Here is a 6,335-nt window from a genome sequence, read left to right as displayed (position 1 = left end):
AAAGTCAATTCAAAATTAGGTATACACGACTGTCTAAAGGCATATATGCATGTACATGCATTTCAAACATAGGAAACTCGAATATACAAGAGTCTATTTGAGGAAACAAGCTTGTATACACTATTGTATCCCTAAAAAACATGTAAAAAAATCTCAATTAAGAAAAATAAAAAATCCAGGCCTGATCCAAAAGATCAGACTTGATGATTTGGAAGCTAATAAGTCACTGACACTGTAAAAACAAGAAATTAAGAAAACAAATCTTGAGCAAGAACAAACAACCCAAACTAGGTAAAACAAGAATGTTTTCCCTAGTGGAGTCGATAATTCTGTTTCGCATGGAAACACCTTAGGGTGTTGGGCCAAAAGCCCCAACAGAGCAGAGAACATACAACATAAATAAATACGTAGAAAAACAATATAAATGCTTAAACTATTGAAGTAGGAAGAAGTGGTATTACCCATAGATCCTATGTTTCGAGGTCAATCCCACAGGGTCCAAACCCTCTGCTCCTTCCAATTCTTTTAGAACCTGCAACTTATCCATGAAATGCATATACAACAAAAGTAATAGAAAACATGTTCATGATATAGGTGTTAAATCATATAAGCAGGTGAACAAATGAGAATTAACATCAAATTTCATATGTAAATCATAACATATATTAATGGATAAACACAATAAATATCAGGAACATAGCAAAACTTCTTTATTGATATAAGGTAAATGAAATGTGGAAAACTACAACTTGATCTTCATTCATCTCTAAGTGGAACCGTCCTATGGATCTATCCTACCTAGGCTCAGCAATCTTCCTCCATCGATAAACACAAGGATGTTGTGAAAGGGATGAAGGACATCTCAAAGAAGGAAACAAAGGTTTCTTATAACTTGGGAGTGCAAGAGCCATAGGGATTTCTTTATACTTTATCCAGGATGTAATCAACTATAATATCAATATCTCCTCTCTTCTCCCCTCATGCCTTCCCATGGAGGTTTATTTATACTTCTCCAAATTAGTTTTTTCAGTTGGGAAACAGGTGGGCCATGGGCTATAGTATGTGAGTAATAGATAAAACCCATAAACTCCACCTGAATTTAAGGATATTACTTCCTTTTTAGGGTTTTCACACATATATGTGGGTTGGGTATAGAATCACCCACATGCACTCAGTTTTTATATAGAACAAAATAGCATAAGGGAATTAAAACACTGTTTCTTAGAATTTGGACCACATCTGGAAAGGAAGGGCTGCCCTAGGCCATAACCAGAGCATCAAATCTACCAAGAGTGGTAAATGGTGCTATAATACCTTTCCTTGAGTGAAAAAAATTTCTTTTTTCCTTAGTCATATGTTTGGAACAACCACTGTACACATACCACTTGTTTTCTTGATTCTGATCTGATAAGACAAGTCCACATTGCATGATCCTTTTAGTCTTTGGCTTCTAGATCCCTTTATCCTTTTGGATAATTGCTTGTCTAACACTTTGCGACTTAGATAGGTATTCAAACCTGGTTCGGCACTCACTCTCTTTGTGCCCAAAGTTATTACATTTGAAGCATTCTACTTCACTTAGTAAGCGGGAGAAGATATTCTAATTTCTGAGAGAGTGTTTTCGAGACTTAGAAATTTGATGTTTATTATATCTAGGATTCTCATCTCTTTCTACTTTTATCATTCCAAAATCAATGTATTTATGTCCAAATATATGACACTTATAGAAGTGACCATAAAACAAATAGGAATACCTATTATTAGAAGCATTATCAGATGGTGCAGTGAAATATCTTGGTCATCTTATTGATTAATTCATTCTCCACTGATGATTTCCTCTTTGCACAACTGCTCTTTTGTCTTAATTATTGCTTTCATCATGCTTATTCTCATGGTTATATGATTCTTTGAATCCCAATGACTTGAAGTTTATCTTCCCAATATAATATTCTTGTGTCTTAGAGTATCCTAGACCAGTTCTGATTCCCAAGGGCCTTTCACTCTTAGGATATGATCTAGTATCCTTTTTCCTTTAGCCAAATATTTATTTAGACCCTTCTCGGTCTTTGTTTTATCAAGATCATTTCTCAGAGAGACAACCTCCTATTTAATACTCTGACAATTTTATTCCCATTCTTGAATTAGGTCTCGAAGAACCTCTTCATTTCATTTGGTCTCCTCCACCTCAATTTTCAAAGACAGGATATCATCTTTTCATATCTTTGAAATTGTTTATCTTTTTGACTTGATCAACTCCCATTTCAACTTCTTGCTCTCTTCTTCCAAACTCTCACATCTTCCTTGGTTTTATTTCAGTATAAGGACTACACTACCCTTGCTTTTAATAGCTTCTTATAGATTTTCTTTTTGATAGGAAAAATCTTCATTATTAGAGTTATACATACCTTCCTCTACATGTTGTAACTATGCCTGTAGTTTCTTATCTTTCTTCGTTGTTTTCTTTAACTCGTTGAGGGCACTGATGAGTTCTCCTTCAAGGTCTACTACTCCTTCTTCCTCTTTAGAGTCCATAATACCTTGTTTTTTAGATTTTGTTTCAAAGGTTGTAAGAAGATACTTATCTGACTCATTTTTCAATGAGTCATCACACCCTCACTCTGGTATTGAGCTATACTCTTTGGAGTAAAACCCCTTCTTCTTATAGGGATTTTTCTTCTGATGTGTCTGATATTTTTTCCAAATTTTAGATCCTCTTCCCTTTTATAATTTTATCTATAATGGAATTTGGAAAATAAATATCCAAATCTTCCACAGTTACAACACTTGAGCGGAAACTTCCATTTATATTTTCATGAGCCACACTTCTGATTTCTAGCTAGTTGAGGTAGCTCCTGATCAGATTAATAACTGGAGTAGTATTGATGATATTTTTTCTCCTTTCCCTTTCTAGATACTTTGAACTCTACTCCCTTTGGTTCATATTTTTATATTCCCACTCTCATCTCATAGGATGTGAGATTACCATGCAGCTTATCCATTTTGAGATCCTTTAAGTTATCCATTTATGCAAATAGTTGATATTTTGGCATCAAATCGCATCGACAGGGATCTTAATATTTTCTAAACAATCATCATTTCCTTGACTTCTTCACAAATTCCTCTAATCATATTAATCACTTCATCAACACTGAGGATGTATTGCACTATTCTTTCATTCTCATTCATTCTCAAGATTTCAAACCTCATTCTAAAAGTATGAAGTTTCCCTTGCTTGACTTTGTCATCTCCTTCATGACTCTGGTTAAGATTTACCCATACATCCTTAGAATATTTACAATGCATGGATTTTACAAGTTCTGATTAAATAAGACCAAAGAGAATGTCATTCTTGGCTTTAGCATTGTTCCCATATAATTTTTGACCATCTACATCAATGGGATGAATATCAGGGACATTGTAGTCTACTAGTGTTGTAGTCCAAACATCTACTCCTAGGGACATAAGATATGCTTCCATTCTCACTTTCCAAATAGCGTAGTTGGTTCCATAAAAGACCATTATTATACTTGAGTAAGCCTCTTGACTCTCTTACCTAGAAATAATTCCTTATAGATCTACCTTCCAGTGTTTAAACTTTTGTTGAAGGAACTTGGCTCTAATATCAATTGTTGGAATACGGAATTGCTGGGGGGGGTGAATTACTAATTAAGAAATTATTTTTTGATTTTATTATTATTAATATAGTCCTTTTTTATTTTCTTTAACTTGTGAAAGAATCCATTCACAAAAAAATGAACCAACAATATATTAGACACACGTATTCAAGGAAAAATCATATGAGCAACACACATTTGACATAGTGTTTTTCACGTGGCAACACAGAGAGAAAAAACCACCAATTTGTTGTTTCTTTATAATGTAGATTAAACACCCACTTAATTAAATCTATTTGTTTGAGAGCACTAACACATAGGAGGCACTAACCCCCTTTGGTTTGCAAGAACAAACTTTCCAAGAGGAACCAACCAATTTAGTTTGTAGGTACCAACCTGCCCTTTCCATTGTCCTACTATTTCATACAATTTTCAAACTAAAGCTATAGGAATTTAATTTTACAGGTAAAATACCAAATGATGGTTATTCACATATTTGACTTCTGCACTTTGCCTTTTGTGCTCACTTGTAGCAGATCTCCTCTCGTTGCTCACTGTAACACTTCCTATGTGTTGTATCTTCACTATCAAGGGCCCTTTGTGGACTGCACTTCAACACTACCCATGCTACTCTTGTCGTTCTATTACATTGTGTCCTCTCAAGAGCTTCAACCTCTCTTCTTCCATGTTCACTCTCAAAACACTACTCTCCCACACATATGCTCACTTTCCTAGCTTTTCCATTAATAGCGATGGTTTTGTTAGACTGAGGTACACTACAAAAGGGAGTCTCTCCACACTACCTTGTAGCTATCAATATGTACTAAGGTATGGCTTCACTTTCCAGTCTTGCATCTTCAGATAGATTATTGTTAGAGTGCACAAAATTGGGATGGTCCTTATATTTCTTCTTAGCCTGGTTGTAAAGAGCTCCTATACCGAGAAACGAATTCTTAGATGACTTCCACATTCCTCCAAGAGTCCCATGCTTATTTATCATTCTATGGATCTTGAGATTCCACAGAGGTGACTGTTCTCCTCTTATTTACCATAACCATTCATGCACGTGAAGCAGTCAATTACTTCCTTGAAGCTCTTGAATTCATCTTTATTTTAAATGTTCTCCTTGGTTTCTTATTATAGAGTCTTCCTCAGGATAAGACATTTTCAACTACCAATGCCTTTATGCCTTCATTCAATATTAAAACTTCCAACCCATAAATTATTTAAATCTATGTACTTACTTATAGGGGTGATTCCATATCGTGACAATTCCATATCACTTTCTTCATAGTGGTGCAATGTTCTGATATTCTAATCCTTTGATTTCTGAGATCCTTATTCTTAGCCCTCAGAGTGCTCCTCATCATACGACTGCTAGTTATGACCTATCACTTAGCGTTAAGGTGCTAAGACTTCACACTCCTGTTGGGAGACATTCTCCCTTTTTTAACTCCTTTGCACACCTCGTTCATTGAGCTCTTATGACCATGTGCCAATCTAATATTGGAAGCCCTCTGTATCGGAAATTTTCAACACTCTAGGTGCTCTAGATTTCTGATCTCTTAATCCTCTGATTGTCGAGCTCCAATACGATGTCACCACCTCCATGTGGTTACTCCTTAGAGGTGACACGTGTCACCTAGTTATGGCCCATTAGCTTACCCAATATGGTTAAATATGCCTGCCATGTGTCGTTTCGTAATGCAACATGATGCTAACATCAGTTGCCACTATACTTCTAGTTTTGTTGATTTTCCTAAATGAGGTTTGATGTCATGAAAGGGTTTCTAGTGAGTTAAAGGGTTTCTAAAATTGTAAGGCCCTACCTTACCAACCATCAATAGTATAGAGAAGTAAAGGTCACATTTAATAATAATGCATTTTTTAATTTTATTTTTACTCATAATATGACTAATTTAGTTATCGTGTAATCATGTTCCTTCAACTATTTCAATGTAATAATATAACATAAGAAGTCAAGGATAATTTTCCCTTAAAACCAATTCCAAAACACATTTCTCCTCAAGTTTTAAAGATGCATGTCGTCTTTTCATATTTATATGTGAGATCTAAGTAAGACTCGAAATAAATTCCCCCATAATTCCTTATGTGATCATTAAGCCATATCAACCTATTTGATCTCCTATATTATGCTAAATAAGTTCCTCTTATTGAGTCCTAATATCATAACCACAAAAGTATGCCATAAGAACCTAAAATATTATGCTTCTATTACAAAACTCACATATATAAGAGTATGGGTATTAACCTACTTTTAACAAGATAACTAAAAGAGGGATATGCCTCTCTTCATCAGTAAACCTAATAAATATTATATGTTTATTGATTCATCAATTAAAAACTCCTAATAGAACTACTTCAACCATGACACTCGTATAATGAATGTTGCAACAATAGTAACCACTGCTACAATTTCATAAAGATATTATTCTTCAAAAAGTGCCAAATAAAATAGCGGACTTGCCAAAATTGGGCACACTAGTTGTTCGCTACAATGATTAAAACATAATATGGCGCCCATGAATACATGTACCTCATATGAAATATATTATGCTCACTTGCATAAAATCCTATAGAATTAGTCATTGTAAAATTGTTTCCAACAACAACACTTTTTTAAATGAAAGCTTTATATAATAAAAGTAACAACTACCATATTTTCTATTCACACTTCAACAGCTTATTAAATTCATTTTT

The sequence above is a fragment of the Pinus tabuliformis genome, chromosome 9 (genome assembly GCF_031772625.1).
Source record: "Pinus tabuliformis cultivar Carrire ecotype Pingquan chromosome 9, CPIR1, whole genome shotgun sequence".
Lineage (NCBI taxonomy): Eukaryota > Viridiplantae > Streptophyta > Pinopsida > Pinales > Pinaceae > Pinus > Pinus tabuliformis.
This window is presented reverse-complemented; position numbering follows the sequence as displayed.